This window comes from Sphaeramia orbicularis, chromosome 12, assembly GCF_902148855.1.
Source record: "Sphaeramia orbicularis chromosome 12, fSphaOr1.1, whole genome shotgun sequence".
NCBI classification, from domain to species: Eukaryota; Metazoa; Chordata; class Actinopteri; order Kurtiformes; family Apogonidae; genus Sphaeramia; species Sphaeramia orbicularis.
In genome coordinates, this window is record NC_043968.1 from 4,179,572 (window position 1) to 4,198,281 (window position 18,710).

The window sequence follows — 18,710 nt, forward strand, 5'->3', positions numbered from 1 at the left end:
GTGCGGCACAGGAGCTCAAATATGAAGAGAGATGAATACGTTTGTTTGAAGGATGCCAACATTTGTACATACAATGTTTGTCAAATTCAAAGATCATTTTATGAACCAAGAAATTCAGTTTGTGGCAAATATAGTATAGAAACATCTAGGGGCCGTGGATGTCATCTGTCATCACATGTTATATATCACCTTTAACTAAACGGCCACTTCTTTTAATAAACAGTCTGCTTCTGGCTTTTAGTCTGATTCAACAGCGTCAACACAAACTCTGACTTTCTTAATACGTAAAATTATCTGTTAAACTGACAAATTTGTATGTGTAACTGATTCATAATCAAATAAGATACTAATAACTTTTATTTGTATAGCACCTTTAAAAACAAAGTTTACCAAGTGCTTTGACAGAGGGCACAACAGCAGGATACACCAAGCAAGTAAAAACACTAGAACAGAAGCAACACAATTAGAGAGATGTATGAACAAATTAATAATCAAACAGGATCCAATTTAAAAATTAAAATTAAAAAGGGACAGACATCACATAAAAGCAAGTCTATAAAAATGTGTTTTAAGAAGTGATTTAAAAGATGTCACTGATTCCACAAGCCTTATCTCCTCGGGCAGGCCGTTCCAAAGTCGAGATAAAAGAGATCAAGATAAAACATAACATCTTTTACCATTGACCTGCTGCATTTTTGTTTATTTACGTTTATTTTTTTCAGAAATTGTGTCCCATGGGTCACAACCAGAAGGGGAATTACTTTGGTTAAGTTTAGTTTTCTCACATTTTATGGTCATTTGATGTAAAAATCGTTTTAATCGAGCTGTTTTTGTTTTGTTTTTTTCCTATGTAAATTCTTTCAGTGAGAAGTGCTATACAAATACATTTTCTTCTTCTTCTTCTTCTTCTTCTTATTATTATTATTATATGCTTAATGATATGAATGTCAGCTGACAGTAAATACAACAGAGGAAATCAATGACATCTCAGGTTTAGCGAGTAAATTTAAAGTGGGTTCACTATTTTGTGAACAAAATGTCACTTTTCCCTGTTTTCTAATGTCTTATAAGACCTAATAATGATTTCTTAAAAAAAAAAAAAAAAAAAACTAACACGTAATTAATAACTTAACTATAACTACATGTATACTTAACTATAAATAAGGGTGAGGCTTATTATTATTAGGATGAGAGACGATAAATAACAGCTCAACAAAGAGACAAAAGTAGGTGTGCAAATCCCATGGCACAGTCCATACACAGACATCAGAGGAAGAAGAGGATCTGGAGCTCTTAGAGCGCATTCATAAGAAACCAGAGGATATTTCCTGCAGCACCTACCACATACAGAAGGTATGCAGCCCGTTGTTTGGACATGCTGACACCCCCAGTCAGCTGCTTTTTGTCACTGACCTTTAGAGTCAGAAATTCAATGATATAAAATACAACACCTTATCATGTTAGAGGTCTGTCCACGCAGACTCCTGCCTACGCCTGCTCCAGACCACGGTTATTATCGTTAACGACGACTAACCAAATGACCAAAACTAGAATTGAAAAAACATTTTCGTTAACTGAAATAAATAAAAACTAGAATTAAAAGAAAAACCATAACTAACTGAAACTGTACTGTGTGTTTACTAAACTAACTAAAACGGATTCAAATTCTGGATCAAATTCCCTTGGTTTTGGTCTTTGTCAATGTCAGATTGATGTTCAATGGATTTCTTTGTCTCTCTCAGTTTTCTGTGCTGTCTCCATACGACACTTTTTGCTCCGTCACTTGTGTTCACTTGTGGTTTCCAGTCGTCTTCTGGTCCCCACTCTACCTGGAAACATGGAGACTAAAGCAGCAGAGTCCTGTCTGGGATTGATTTGAATAGGAGCACAGAGAAGAAGAGAAAAGAGACCACTGAACTACAACTGAACTACAACTGAACAACAACTGAACTACAACTGAACTACAACTAAACTACAACTAAACTACAACTAAACTACAACTGAACTACAACTGAACTACAACTAAACTACAACTGAACTACAACTGAACTACAACTAAACTACAACTACAACTAAACTAAACTACAACTGAACTAAAACTGAACTAAAACTGAACTACAACTAAACTACAACTGAACTACAACTGAACTACAACTAAACTACAACTGAACTACAACTGAACTACAACTGAACTACAACTGAACTACAACTGAACTACAACTAAACTACAACTGAACTACAACTGAACAAAAACTACAACTAAAACTGAACTAAAACTAAACTACAACTAAACTAAAACTACAACTAAACTACAACTAAAACTGAACTAAAACTAAACTACAACTAAACTACAACTAAACTAAAACTACAACTAAAACTGAACTAAAACTAAACTACAACTGAACTACAACTAAACTACAACTGAACTACAACTGAACTACAACTAAACTACAACTGAACTACAACTAAACTACAACTGAACTACAACTGAACCACAACTAAACTACAACTGAACTACAACTGAACTACAACTACAACTAAAACTGAACTAAAACTAAACTACAACTAAACTACAACTAAACTAAAACTACAACTAAAACTGAACTAAAACTAAACTACAACTGAACTACAACTAAACTACAACTAAACTGAACTACAACTAAACTAAAACTACAACTACAACTAAACTACAACTACAACTAAAACTGAACTAAAACTAAACTACAACTACAACTAAACTACAACTAAAACTGAACTAAAACTAAACTACAACTGAACTACAACTACACTACAACTACAACTAAACTAAAACTACAACTAAACTACAACTAAAACTGAACTAAAACTAAACTACAACTGAACTACAACTAAACTACAACTACAACTAAACTAAAACTACAACTAAACTACAACTAAAACTGAACTAAAACTAAATTACAACTAAACTAAAACTAAACTACAACTAAACTAAAACTACAACTAAACTGAACTACAACTAAACTACAACTAAACTAAACTACAACTAAACTAAAACTAAACTAGAACTACGCATTTAGAAAAAAATGAAAACTAATAAAAAACTATCAAACCTGCTCTAAAAACTAATTAAAACAAACTGAATTAGAGAAAAAAAGTCCAAACTAAATAAAAGTAAACTATAATGGAAAATCCCAAACTATTGGAGCCTTGGTCCGAACAGTAAAATGCACTTGTTGTTGTCCTTTACGGTGTGGAGAAGCAGAACATGCTGGTTTCTCATCTGTCCCCTGTATGACAGCTTCAGAGATAACAGAGCACACATCATGAAGTGAAACCTCTCTGCTTTATCGTCCAGCATCAAATGAGCGTGTCCACTTCTCCCTACATGTTTTCCTTCTGTGTTGTTATTGCAGCTGTCTTTTCCCATTTAGTGGTTAATAAATCATGTTTGATGAAAAATGGACTTCATCATCCACTAAGCAGTGGGGTTATTCTGTGGGCTCCCACCTCCCATACCACACACAAACCACACCACAGTGTTTTTACACACTCAGTGGTTCGAAGAGTGGTACGAAAACAAACTGTGTGTAAAACCAAGACGTGGAATGTGTTCATGTGGTCTTGAAGAACTTCTACATCATTGTTCAGTGGCTGTCGTTTATTTTTCTTGTGTTATATAGTAATTTAAGTATCGGGTTTGGTGGTTCTTGGTAAGTATTTTGTTGTAACATGAGGGAATGGACCAATGAGGTGCAGAGTTAAAGGAACAGTTTGCATAGAATACAATAGAATACAACACAACAGAATACAATAGACTTTATTGTCGTTGTGATCAATGAAATTAGGAAGTTACATGTACAGCTGTTAGCATAGTTTTTATCACTGATGTTTAACCCATAAACACCCAGTGTTACTGTTGTGGCAGTTCCCAAATGATTTTTTCTCTATAGTTAACATTTCTTAAGTGATTTCTCACCATTTATTGTAATGTTATCCTCTGTGTTTGGCATTTTTAAGTGTAAATCATGCATTTTCCTTTATTTAATTCACTAATCATACAGAAGTTCGTTAAAGTTCAGAGTAAATTCAAAGATTATTATATCAAAATAGTGAAAACTGAAGGAAAAGTGACTTTTTCCTCAAGTCACTTCTTTATATGTCATTAACTGAACATATCAAACAAGTGTTTCCGTCCATTGATCCAACTCCATCCATCCAAAGTTTTCTCTGTTTTTGAGTGAAAAAAGGAAGATTTCATAATGAAAATGTTTACATCTACAAACTGTACTTGAATGTAACATGAACAAATATGAACCTGGAAATTCTTAAGAAAAATAAGTGCAATTTTTACAATATTACACCTCAGTTTATCATTTACACGTACGCATTCTAACGTACAGATCACAGTGGATCTACAAACACACAAAACATTTAATAACAGGCAGAATATTGGTACAATTTCACAACCTTCTCTTTAGACATTTCAGGTGATTCCCTCCACCAGGAGCTACTGTGATCACTTTGCTTTGTGTGTTTGTGTGTTTGTGTGTTTGTGTGTTTGTTTGTTTGTCAGCAAGATAACTCAAAAAGTTATGGATGGATTTTCATGAAATTTTCAGTAAATGTTGATACTGGCACAAGGAACAACTGATCCAGTTTTGGTGGTGATGGGGGGGGTGTCTGTCTTGGCGGAGGTCTGCGCTCTCTGAGTGCTTTTCTTGTTCACATTTGTTCAGGTTGTCCATATTGTGTTTGTAAAAGGCTAGTCTGGAAATGCAAACATTTTTGTGTAATCTTGCCTTTTTTCCAGTTTTCATTATTTATCGGTTATTCTGACAGTATTTTACTGCTCTGACCCACTTGAGGTTGAATTGACCTAAGAATGAATTTAACATCCTTGGTTGTTAATATCTTAGTGTAATTTCTGGACTTCACAGATTCATCCCAGGGGCCAGATTGGACCCTTCTGGTGGGCCGGTTTTGGCCCCTGGGCCACATGTTTGACACCTGTGACCTATAGGGACACAATGGCCTCTTTTAGTCATGACTCATATGTGATGTTTTTCCTCAACAGACATAAAACTCTGAAGGGTGAGTGAGTGATATGTTCGATCTGGCAGAGCTGAGTCACACTTTTCACAGCAAACGCAGTCAGAAGCAGGATGAAGGAACGCCAGGTTCACATGTGGTGGAGCAGTCCATGGAAGTCCCACATGGAAAAGAGGAATCCTTGTCTGGAAGTCCAACGACCCTTTAGATAGTCAGAATGTGGAGGTTTAGACGCACAGGAGCTGAGCGGCTAAACTCTGACCCTGTCAGAAACAGGGGACATGGTGTTCTATTCCTGCTAATGCACAGAGGAAACAGGAAGTGTTCCTCTGATACGTTTACAGGAGGAGACACAGATGATGGCCCTGGTTTAACAAACTGTCAAAGCTGTGTCTGTTCCACCACGGAACACAAGCTTCTATCTGTCTGTCTGTGTCTGTCTGTCTGTCTGTCTGTGTCTGTCTGTCTGTCTGTGTCTGTCTGTGTCTGTCTGTGTCTGTCTGTCTGTGTCTGTCTGTCTGTCTGTGTCTGTCTGTGTCTGTCTGTGTCTGTCTGTCTGTGTCTGTCTGTCTGTCTGTCTGTGTCTGTCTGTGTCTGTCTGTGTCTGTCTGTGTGTGTGTGTGTGTGTCTGTCTGTCTGTGTGTGTGTGTGTGTGTGTGTGTGTCTGTCTGTGTGTGTGTCTGTGTCTGTCTGTCTGTGTCTGTCTGTCTGTCTGTGTCTGTCTGTGTCTGTCTGTCTGTCTGTGTCTGTCTGTGTCTGTCTGTGTCTGTCTGTCTGTCTGTCTGTGTCTGTCTGTCTGTGTCTGTCTGTCTGTCTGTGTCTGTCTGTGTCTGTCTGTGTCTGTCTGTGTCTGTCTGTCTGTGTCTGTCTGTCTGTCTGTGTCTGTCTGTGTCTGTCTGTCTGTGTCTGTCTGTCTGTGTCTGTGTGTGTGTGTGTGTGTGTCTGTCTGTGTGTGTGTGTGTGTGTCTGTCTGTGTCTGTCTGTGTCTGTCTGTGTCTGTCTGTCTGTCTGTGTCTGTCTGTCTGTGTCTGTCTGTCTGTCTGTCTGTCTGTGTCTGTCTGTCTGTCTGTCTGTGTCTGTCTGTCTGTCTGTCTGTGTCTTTCTGTGTCTGTCTGTGTCTGTCTGTCTGTCTGTCTGTCTGTCTGTGTCTGTCTGTCTGTGTGTGTCTGTCTGTCTGTCTGTCTGTCTGTGTCTGTCTGTGTCTGTCTGTGTCTGTCTGTCTGTCTGTGTCTGTCTGTCTGTGTGTGTCTGTCTGTCTGTGTCTGTGTGTCTGTCTGTGTCTGTCTGTGTGTGTGTCTGTGTGTGTGTGTGTGTGTGTGTGTGTGTGTGTGTGTGTGTGTGTCTGTCTGTCTGTCTGTCTGTCTGTGTCTGTCTGTGTGTGTCTGTGTGTGTGTGTGTGTGTGTGTGTGTCTGTCTGTGTCTGTCTGTGTGTGTGTCTGTCTGTGTGTGTGTGTGTGTGTCTGTCTGTCTGTGTGTGTGTGTCTGTCTCTGTGTGTGTGTGTGTGTGTGTGTCTGTCTGTCTGTCTTCTCTCCACGTCCCTGTCCTCTCTAATGCCAGTCCATCCCATTCTTTTCTGCTTTTCCTCTTAAATACCTTCTTGTTCCTTCACTCACACTCTTCCTGCTCTTTCCCACAGAACAGACCGTCAGTATTTCCCAGATTTGGTAACACTCATCCAACACTCAGCTCTGTCCTCCCTTCTCCTTGTGGGACACTGAACACTTTTCCAGAACATGTCGGACCCTCCTCTAAATGTTTCGAGGTGTTTCCTCTGTCAGCTTCACAGACACACTTCATGCCTTGTTTTAGTGTTTTTGCAATAATCACTCTGCAGGGTTTACTTTTAATCAACCACACACCTTTGCAGTAGAAGACCTTGTTTAGTGTCTAAATAAAAGTCTATTGTATAAAAAGTAGAGGAAATTTAAGATGATCTAATTGACATTTTCCATTTTATAGGGAGTGGAATTCAGTGTTAAGTTCTAGTTAAAATCTATCTATCTATCTATCTATCTATCTATCTATCTATCTATCTATCTATCTATCTATCTATCTATCTATCTATCTATCTATCTATCTATCTATCTATCTATCTATCTATCTATCTATCTATCTATCCGACAGTGGATGGTCACACTTGCTTTTACCTTCAGTTACTGTTATCTTTGCTAAAAAAAAAAGTCACCTTTTCTTAAATTTCTAATAACTAACCTCAAGTTTAATCTGAGATTCATAAACATTTATTTTATTCTTCTGTATAGCACTGTTTTCTTTTTTGTGCAGTTTCTATGTCTTTAAATCTATTCTGTATTTTATTCTTCTATTGTGGTTTTAATTATTCTTCTGTACAGCACTTTGGTCCACTGCGGTTGTTTCAAAGTGCTTTACGAAATAAAGTTGGATTGGATGGGATTTATATTTTACCACAAATACAATCATGAATGGAACTGACACAAAAGTAGTGCTGGGTCTTCAAGGGTTAAATAGTGAACCTGGGTGAATATATGGAGTTATATTCTACCACTGGAGTTACGAAAATAAAGTCACAAATCATGTCATTTTTATGTCTTGTACTCTGTCGGCTGGTGACCCAATAAAAACAGCTTCCCTTTCCTCTACATCATGGAGAGACGTTATGTAACAAAGTCAACAGAAGTTCAGCGCTGAGCTTCGGATGAACTCAGAACCTCAAACGCAAACATCCTCCTTAGAGATGCTGACTGATATACTCCATCATTTATTCTGGGTAAAAACAGTGGAATGTCATCCAGTGTGACAGTGAAAACAACATTTAAACTACCAGTAGACAAACATGCTTAGAGCACAAACTGATACCAGTTCACAGGATTTGTTCACTTTATTCCGATAATGGCCTCGACTCTTGGAGCATAAACTGAGATGTCAGGAGAACAACAGACACATGTGGACGACACCCCGTCTGGGAAATGTCAAAAAGCAGCAGATAGTTGAGCCGCAGCCGCTGTTTCACAGACGGTGGGTTATTGACTTCACATGCATGCTGGGAAAAAGACGGACGGACATAAATATGTGGACACACACCCACACAAACAGACGGACGGAAGACAGGAAGAGGAAAAGACGAACTGACTTACTGACCTTTATGAAAATGTCAAAGAAAACCGCTGAGAAACTGATTTATTTATTTATGCTTTTTATTTAATTTAAGATTATTTATCTATTTTTAATTTATATATATATTTCTGTGTATATGTATATCCTCCTGAGACCCAGTAAGTAAATATTTTCACCATTTTACATGAAATAACTGCCTTAATTGGAAACAGCATGATGCAACAGTTTTTTTCAGATACATTTTTTTTTAAAAATTACATAATTTTCAATAGACTTTTTTTTTTTTTTTTTTTTTAAGTAAAGCTGTGAAACTCTTGTCCACTACAGAGAACAAAAATGCATTGCTGGGTCTCAGGAGGATATATATATATATAGGTATTTGTATCCAATCCAATTTTATTTGTAAATCACTTTAAAACAACCGCAGTGGACCAAAGCGCTGTACAAAAAAAAAAACATCCAAAATCATACAAAGGCAATATGGATATAATCATCAAAACTTTCTATATCCATCCTATTTTATTTTCTTGAATGATTAAGGCTGTAATTAATGTATGTGATGGACATTTGCCTTTCCAATAAAAAGATAATTTCAAAAAAACAAAAACAAAAACAAAATGACAGAGTAAAATACAAGAATAGATTAAAAGACATAGAACGACTGTAAAAAAAAAAAAAATAATAATAATAATAATAATAATAAAGATAAAAATAAAATGAATAAATAAAAATCCAGAAGAATATATATTTGAATAGACTTATTTTATTTTTCTTATTTACCCCCTTTTTTGAACTGTTGGTTGAATTGTTTTCCTTAACTATTTCTTTGTCTTTTTTGGGTTTCGAGTGGTCGGCCTTGGGTAGTGGGTGGGTGCATTGGCATTCAGGTGTGGCAGTCGATGTTTGTTCTATATTTTTGTATCTCATGCTGTGCATCACTCTGTCTGTCTAAAATGTTCGAAATGTTCTATAAATAAAGTTTAAAAAAGAAAAAAAAGAAAAAAAAGAGAACCGCTGAGAAGAAAAGGACAGTAACAGAGTCGGAGCTGAAAAACACAAGCTGGCCACTGTTCACAGAATTCATCCCTTTTCACATAATAATAAGCATAAAATCAATGTTTCTGCTTCCATTCTTAATGTATGCCTTGATACTGTTGCACATATTCCTCATGGATTTATGACGCATTAGAGGCTGTGTGGGTAAAATGCATGGCTGTGCTAATTAAACCAATATATCAAAACATGGAGTGTGCAGGACCAAGTGCTCCTGTTCAGGTCTCATGTGCCAGAACCATCTGATCCCACTCATGGAAGGGCTGAAGCACACTGTGGTCATCACAGGGAAGTGCAGTAGGCATCGAGGCCGCTTAATCTACATATCCAAACCCAAACACTCACCAGTGAGCCAAACCATCTACTGATCTAAACTGTTTAATACCTGTTGATCCACTAATTCTATCAATACGTGCAAAAAATTGGTGTAAAATACAGTTTGTCATCTGTCATGGTCATCAGATACAGTTGTGGAAAAAATTATTATTCCATCCAAAGTCCTCAAAAACAACGGTTCTGCAATCCAGTCCTAACTCCTGTGTGTGTCATGTGACTAAAACAGACAGAAAAGAAAACATGGAATGAATAAAAGCACTGTTTGTGTCAGTACAATGACACAGATACTGACGGAAGAACTGAAGGGATTTGGGTTTTTATCCAGAAAACATGTTCAATGCATAGATATCAGCTGTGAAATTCAACTACTATGAGCTGTTTGTGTTGGTCTCATTCTATTTGTCCAAACACATGCACCTGTAGTTGGACCAGGCATTAAAATGAACAAGAAACTGAAGAAAACAAGGGTGGTCTAATAATTTTATCTGCAACTATATGACTAGAGCTGCACAATATATCGTTTGAGCATCGTCATCTCAATGTACATGTGTGCAACAGTCACATCGCAAGACAGAGTGTTTCACAAAAATGACCGCTGTAGCAAAATCATTTGCAATTTATATGCATTTAACTGGGCAGGTTCTGCATGTAACACGATGCAGTGGACAGCAGCGGACACGATGGGTTACACACGAAACCTGGAATGAGACTAAGATTCATGAAAAACCCACATGTCTGGATTAGAAAAAACACTAGGATCCTCAAATTTAACACAGTGACTTTATTTATAGTGCTATATAAGACCATTTCCAGACATGTTTTCCAGATGAAATGCACTGACACCTAGTTAAGTTTTCCTGTCCCAGTTTTGGTCCCATTTTTAACAAACTAAAGTCAAGCCTCAATTCTGTAGCTCCACTGGTTACAAAAAAGGTGAAAACAAAGCCTGCACCGCCGTGGAGAAATGAGGAAACAAGAACGTTGGAAAGACAATGCAGGATGGAGGAAAGAAAATGAAGGAAGAACAAAATAACAATAAACCATCAATTATTCTTGGAACAACTTCAGATTTACAACAATGCAGTCAGACAAGAAAGAAACACATACTTCGCCAATATAATTTCCTCACACAAAAATAGTCCCAAACTCCTTTTCTCCACAGTTGATCATTTAATTAATCCAGGTATCATCAGACACTCTGCCACAACTGACTCCTTGTGTGAAAGTTTCGCAGACCACTTCAGGAGCAAAATTGATTTTATCAGATCCAGTATTTGACCTGTTCAGGAAACCATTTTTAATCAGACTGAGGGTCTACTTTTACCTGATGACACACTGGACAGTTTTGCCCTGACTGAAGCTCAGACACTTGGTAGTTTTCTCCCCAGTAAACCCAACCAACTGCCTTTTAGACCCAACTCCCACATCACTGTTTCAGTTATTTTATGGATCCTTTGAAAGCGAGCTTTTAAACATTGTTAATTGCTCTCTTCAGACGGGCACCTTTCCCACTGCCTTTAAAACGGCAGTGGTGAGGCCCTGCTGAAGAAGAGCCACCTGGACCCTGACACTTTTAATAACTACAGACCCATGTCCAACTGACCTTTTTTAAGCACAGTTATAGAGAAAGTTGTTTTTAATCAATTGAACAACTTTTTAAACAAAAACACAAAAAAAACAAAACCAAAAATAACCAAAAAAACACCATTTTAGAGAAATATCAGTCTGGTTTTAGGGTTAATCACAGTACAGAGACAGCTCTTTTAAAGATCGTCAATGATCTCCAGTGCAACTTGGACTCACACAAGATCTCAGTCCTGGTGCTACTGGATCTGAGCGCTGCTTTAGATCCAGTAGATCACCTAATTCTTTTAAATCACAGGTGTCAAACATGCGGCCCGGGGGCCAAATCCGGCCCGCCAAAGGGTCAGATCTGGCCCGCCGGATGAATTTGTGAAATGCAAAAATTACACTGAAGAACAATCAATAGTGTCAAAATGATTTCAGTTCAGGTTCCACATACAGACACATATAATCTCAAGTGGGTCAACTCAGTAAAATACTATTGTAGTAACCTATAAATAATGACAACTGCAAATTTTCACACTTTTTTAGTGTAAAAACAAAAAGTAAAATTACATGAAAATGTTTGTCGACAAACTTTCCTTTTTCAAAAAAATGTGAATAACCTGAATAAATATGTACAATCTGAAATGTCTTAAGAGATTTAAGTGCAATTTTACCAATGTTCTGCCTGTGAATATTTTGTGTTTTTGTAATTGTAAAGTAAGTTGTAACGCACATGTGTAAATGATAAACTGAGGCAGAATATTGTTAAAATTGCACCTGTTTTTCTGAAGACATTTGAAGTTGTCCGTGTTATTCAGATTTTTAAGGAAACGTTATAGATGTAAACATTGACATCCTTTAATTTGACTTTTGTCACTGTTCTTATTTTAGTGATCCGGCCCACTTGAGATCTTACTGGGGTGAATGTGGCCCCAGAACTAAAATGAGTTTGACAGCCCTGTTTTAAATAGACTGAGACCCTGGTGGGCCTCTCTGGTACTGTTTTTAACTGGTTTCAATCCTATCTCACAGACAGGAAATGTTTGGTAAGTATGGATACATGCTCTTCAGCGATCCATGAAATTAGATGTGGTGTGCCCCTAGGATCAATCTTAGGCCCCATACTTTTTAACCTATATATGCTTCCACTTGGGGATATCATCAGGAGACATGGCATCAACTTTCACAGCTATGCTGATGACACACAGCTGTATATTGCCATGTCTCCTGAAGACACTCGGCCAGTTGATGCCCTTTTTAACTGTATTTTAAATATTAAAACCTGGATGGCAGAAAACTTCTTACAGCTCAACCAGGGCAAAACTGAAGTTTTAGTTATCGGTCCTGAGGGTATGAGAGAGAAGTACTTACCAAACTACAAGCGTATTCTTTTAACCCATCTGTACAAGTAAAAAACCTGGGCGTTATCTTTGACTCTGAGCTGACTTTCTTCCCACATATTAAATCTATTGTAAAAACAGGTTTTTATCATCTTCAGAACATAGCCAGAGTCCGTCCAGTTCTCTCTCGAGCCAACACGGAGATGCTGATGCATGCTTTTATTTCCAGTAGGATTGACTACTGTAATGCCCTGCTTTCTGGTCTTCCCAAAGATAGAATCTCACAACTACAACTTCTTCAAAATTCAGCCGCTCGAGTGCTGACGAAGACCAGAAGGCGGGCTCACATTACACCGGTTTTAAAATCACTGCATTGGCTCCCCGTGTGTTTCAGGACTGATTTTAAGGTCCTTTTAATAGTCTTTAAATGTCTTAATGGTCTTGTGCCTTCTTATCTTTTAGACTTGCTTTTACCTTATGAACCCTGGCGGACCCTGAGGTCCTCTAGCACTGGCCTTTGAACAGTTCCAAAAGCCAACACAAAAACCCATGGCCAGGCAGCTTTTCAGCATTCTGCTCCTGGACTATGGAACAGCCTGAAGGGAACCTCAGACCGCAGAGAATGGAGACACTTTTAAAACCAGGCTCAAGACCCACTGCTTTAATTTGGCTTTTAACTGATGCTTCTGTTTTATCTACTCAAAGGTTTTATAGTTATGTTTAATATATGTATCTTAAGATTCTTTTAACCAGTGCTTCTGTTTTATCATTTTAATGTTTAATATTTATATTTATATATGTCTTACATTTAGCTTCTCTTAATCAATTCTTTTATATCTTTTTAATGTTTCTTATCCTCCGGTGTTTCATCAGAGGGAGCCCTCCATGCCGGGGATGGGGGGGGCTGCGGACTCTGGTGGCTGTGGCGCCTTCTTTCACTGGGGTCTGCTCCTTTCTGGTGGGTGGGGGTCCCAGTTGGCCCTCTCCCACTGGTTGGGATGCGGCGCTGTGTCGCTGGTGCCTGGTCGCTGTGGTTGGCGACTGCCTCCTGGTGCAGATGGCTCCCTGAGACAGCACCTCCTCTTTTACTTTTACTTTCTGGTCCTCCCGTGCTCAGTCAGTCTTTTTAAGTATGTGTGAGCTTGTGGGTTTGCATGTGTGTGTGTGTGTGTGTGGGGGGGGGGGGGGTGGTACTGATTTTTAAACTTATATGTAAAGCACTTTGTGCTACAGCCTTAATGTATGAAAAGTGCTATATAAATAAAGATTGATTGATTGATTGATTGATTGATTGATTGATTGATTGATTGATTGATTTTTGGCCCCAATATTTTATTAAAAATTCATTAATTATGGGGTGGCTCAGAGCAGGAGTATACATTTTTGCATTTATGTGAGGTCATCATTAGGGGGGAAATATGTCTCCATTTACCTTTTATTATTGGATCTAAAAAAGCTGGCAAAGTGCCAGGTACCAAAATGTTCCCAGTTTCATAGAAGCAGCCAAAAGTTGAAAAACAATGACCACCCTCACCTCTATACTAATGACACAGCATGATTTGACATTTTATATTAGTTCCTCTTCCTAGGAGTTATTTATAAGTAATACATGTATGTCCACAGTGCACATGGGGCCAGTTGCAGCAGCAGAACAGATCCATGACTGATGGGACTCAGGGGCCCATTTGAAAACCACCTCCGTGCATCGTGACACTGAAATGTCAGCACCACAGATGAATATGCTTTCTCAATTACTTCACTGGGGCTTCCTTTACCTCAGGGTTCTCAAACTCCTGTTCTTTCAGGTTCCACATTCAGTCTGATCTGATCTGCAGTGGACCCAACCAGTCAAATAAGAACAGAAGAACCTACAAATAATGACAACTGACAATTTATGTCTGTGGTTTACTGCAAAAAACCCATTAAATTATGAAAATACTTGCTTTTATAAACTATCCAAACAAAAAAGATGTGAATAACCTGAAAAAACTGACATGTCTTCATAAAAATCAGTGTAATTTTCTCAGTCTTCTTCCTCCACTTCTCATTAGTCCATGTGCATTCTGGATCAGATCTCCAAAGACACTAAACACTGAGGAACAGGAAGAAAAGAGTTCAAACTGGACTGAATTTAATACAGACATTTCAGGTTGGACACATTTGTTCAGGTTAGTCACATTTTATTGGTACAGGAGAGTTTGGAAATGGAAAGAGTTTCATGATTTAATGTGATTTTTTCACTAAAACAAAGACAAACATTTGAAGTTGTCATTATTTATAGACATAGTGTAAGATTATTTTCACATCAAACCAAGAAGAAAATATGGAGTCATTCTTTTTTGTGGGTTCTTTGGCTGTTATTATTTGACTGTAGATTACAGGTGTCAAACATGTGGCCCGGGGCCCAAATCCGGCCCACCAAAGGGTCCAATCCGGCCCGCGGGATGAATTTGTGAAATGCAAAAATTATACTGAAGATATGAACAATCAATGGAGTCAAAATCATTTGAATTCAGGTTCCACATACACACACATACAGTCCAATTAGATTCCCAGTGGGTCAGAACCAGTAAAATAGGATCAGAATAACCTATAAATAATGACAACCCCAAATTTTCTCTGTCTGATGTGGTGTGATGTGGTCCGTCTGATGTCAGTTAAATGAGAAGGGGAGTCCAGACTTTGGACTGGTAGTGTAAACCTGATCATAACATACTTCTCCTTTTTTCACTTCTTATTTGACTGGTCCGGCTCACTGCAGATCAAACTGGGCTGAATGTGGAACCTGAACTAAAATGCCTCGACTGTGGAATTCTTGCACTTTACAAATTCATCCCAGGGGTCGGATTGGAACCTTTGGTGGGACGCATTTGGCCCCCGGGACACATGTTTGACAGCCCTGATTTCCCTGAACACAGAGGCCTAGAGGGTACACTTGTGATCTGGCATTCCAGTAGTTCAATGACCAGGTGGAGTAACTGGAGTTATTAAGGCCCCCCTGCTGGCTTCATTTAACTCAGGGCTGTCAAACTCATGTTAGTTCAGTTCCACATTCAGCCTAATGTGATCTCCAGGGGGCCGGACCAGTCAAATAAGAACAGTGGAAAAAGTCAAATTAAATCCTGATAATGGTAACGTCTTCAAAAATCTGAATAACATGAACAACTGGAAACAACTGCAATTTTAACAATATTCTGCCTCAGTTTATCAGTTTATCATTTACACATATGCATTACAACTGACATTACAATTACAAACATTCAAGACATTTAAGAACAGGCAGAATATTGGTAAATTTGCATTCACTTATCTTAAGACATTTCAGGTTATTCACATTTTTTGAAAAATAAGATTTTTAATATAAACATTTTCATGTAATTTTACTTTTTTGCACTAAAACAAAGAGAAAATGTGCTGTTTTCATTATTTATAGGTTATTATGACAGTATTTTACTGGTCTGACCTACTTGAGATCTAATTGGTCTGTAGGTGGAATCTGAATTAAAATGATTCAAATGATAAAAATCTTACTCTGAGCCATCCCATAATTAATGAATTTTTAATAAAATATTGCAGAAAAGCTACCTAGGTGTGAGTGCATTTTTTTTTTTTTTTTTGTAATTATCTTTTTATTATTTTTTTTTTCAGTCAGCATCATCTTAGCATTTTACATTGTTTACATGACTTCTATGTACGTAAAGAAAAAAACCAAAACCACAAACACAGACTCAAACAGGGAAGCAGTGACCGAAATAGTAGAAATATACAAAGCAACCCAAAATAGAGTTAAAAGGTGTCAGCGCATTAGATCTGAAAACATGGCTGTAAATGGTCTTCTGTAGTGCAATAAATAAAGACACTGTTTAATTTGACGATCCTAGTGGTTTTTCTATTCCAGACATGTGAGTTTTTCATGAATCTTACTCTCATTCCAGGTTTTGTATGTAACCCATCGTGTCCACTTGCGTTCCTCCATTGTTAGTATCTTCAGTGTAATTTTTCTATTTCACAGATCCATCCTACAGGTTAGATGGGATCTTTTGGCGGGCCAGATTTGGCCCCCGGGCCGCATGTTTGACACCTGTGCTTTAACTCATCTGTCCATCATCCCATCATCACATTCAAATGCACAGAGTCTTACATAGCACCACCACCTCCTTCCTCATTACAGTCAACAGTGCATGTGTGCTTTTAAAATTACATGTCAGTCTTCACCCTCCAATAGTCACCTGGAACGTGACACTGATGCTTCTGTTTAATAAGACGAAGTCTAAATATAGCTCAGGATGATATACCGATAAAGCACATTCCAAGACCGCGCAATTCTTGTTTTTAGACGTTCGTAGCGTTTCCACACAGCTGCTCTGTCCTCAGCCTGGTCGTACAATCACAGTGTGATTAACGCAGCTCAGCCACACATGTCAAACTGTGGACATTACACATGCAGCTCCGTGACTAATGATTTCAATAAGTCACAGCAAAGGTCACAGAGGCGCTCCCCGTCATGTCACACGCCCACCGGGTCGTTAATTGCAGTCACAGTCATTTACATTTAAAAACCATCAGTTCTAAAATGACATTTGCATATATAACTGTACGGTGATGGAACGTGAACACAGCGATTAACCCATAACGACCCAACGCTTCTTCAGTGTCAGTTCCCAAATGAATCTTTCTGTCTATTTCATCATTCTTTATTGATTCATCATCAATTATTATAATATTACCCTCTGTATTTTGTGTTTTTTTTCAGTATAAATCATGTATTTTCCTATATTTAATTCACTGATCATGTAGATATTCATTAAAGCTCAGATCAGAGTTGTGTTTTACTATATCAGAAACAGAGAAAACTGAAGAAAAGGTGACTTTTTCAACAAAATCTATCATTAATTGAACATAAAACAAGTGTCTCCATTTACTGTCACTGATCCAACTCCACGGGTTTTACTGGTGAATCAATGCATTAGAAGATGACAGTGTTTCCACGGTAACTACGGAGCCTGTGAACGTCCAAATGGGTCATATCTGATGACCATGAAAAGATGACAAACTGCATTTTACACCAATTATTGACATATAATGATAGAATTAGAGGATCATATGATATTAAACATTTTAGATCAGTAGATGCTGTTGGTCACCAGTGGATGTTTGGGGGTTTAAGTGGTAAGATTTCAACAAAACATCTACACATGACATGAGCTTGTTTTGAAAGGCACTGCAATGGTGATAAAATACCAACAGAGGGCACTATCTCCTTTTTTTCCCACTGTTTCCAGACTGTCCCACACAGAAGCACCATGTAAGCAGCTCTGTCAGGTCACAGCAGACACTTGGGAGTCATCTCCAACCTAAAACCTGTCAAAGCCTGTCTGTGTGTGTACGAGAAGCAGGAGCCAAACGTCATCTGTCCAACTGGGACTGGACTGTCTGCTCTGTAACAAACATTTATTCACCAGTTCATGGCAGCATGAGGCCAGGGTTTGTCCTGGATGAAGGGATGGGGTGGTGGCCTCTGGGGGTCTATGGGGTGGGAATATTCCCAAAGTTCATCAGCAGTAGCATTTTCAAGTACTTGGCTACCAAGAGAGGGAGAAAAAAGACTGAGTGACATGTTGAACTCATACTGCAGTCAGAGCCTCGGGTTTATTCCACCACAGGGAACAAAGAATACATAGATTCTAAATCCAAAAGCATGTTTCCTGTGTTGAATGTTTCCTGTGTTGAATGTTTCCTGTGTTGAAAGTTTCCTGTGTTGATAGCAACGGAATGATTAATCACAGCTGGATCATGGAAACAGGTGGGAAGTACAGGAGGAAGTGGAGTTTTCAGGTGTTTGTACTTTTAATATTTACTTTGAAGTTTTTCTTCTAATACCCAATATTTGAACCCACATAATGATGTACTTTGTACTCTGTATGGACTCTTTACTGCAGTTTCATCAGTTTGAGGAGAATAACTGATTAGGTTCATTTTCTTTGTTTTTTCTTTTTTTTTTAACTTGTCTTGTCCAGCATCATCATATTTTCATTTTCTATCGTTTTACTCCATCACAGCTTCAAGATCCTTAGGCTGAAATTTGTGGATAATATTTTTTTTTTACTTTTATACTGTTTATATCTTTGACTTTTGATTTTATCTTTTAACCTTTATGTTTGCACAATAACAGACCTCTGCATAATAATTCCTATGTACCTGAATGTGTATACATGGCAAATCATCTGTCTGTCTGTTCTGTCTGTCTGTCTGTCTGTCTGTCTGTTCTGTCTGTCTGTCTGTTCTGTCTG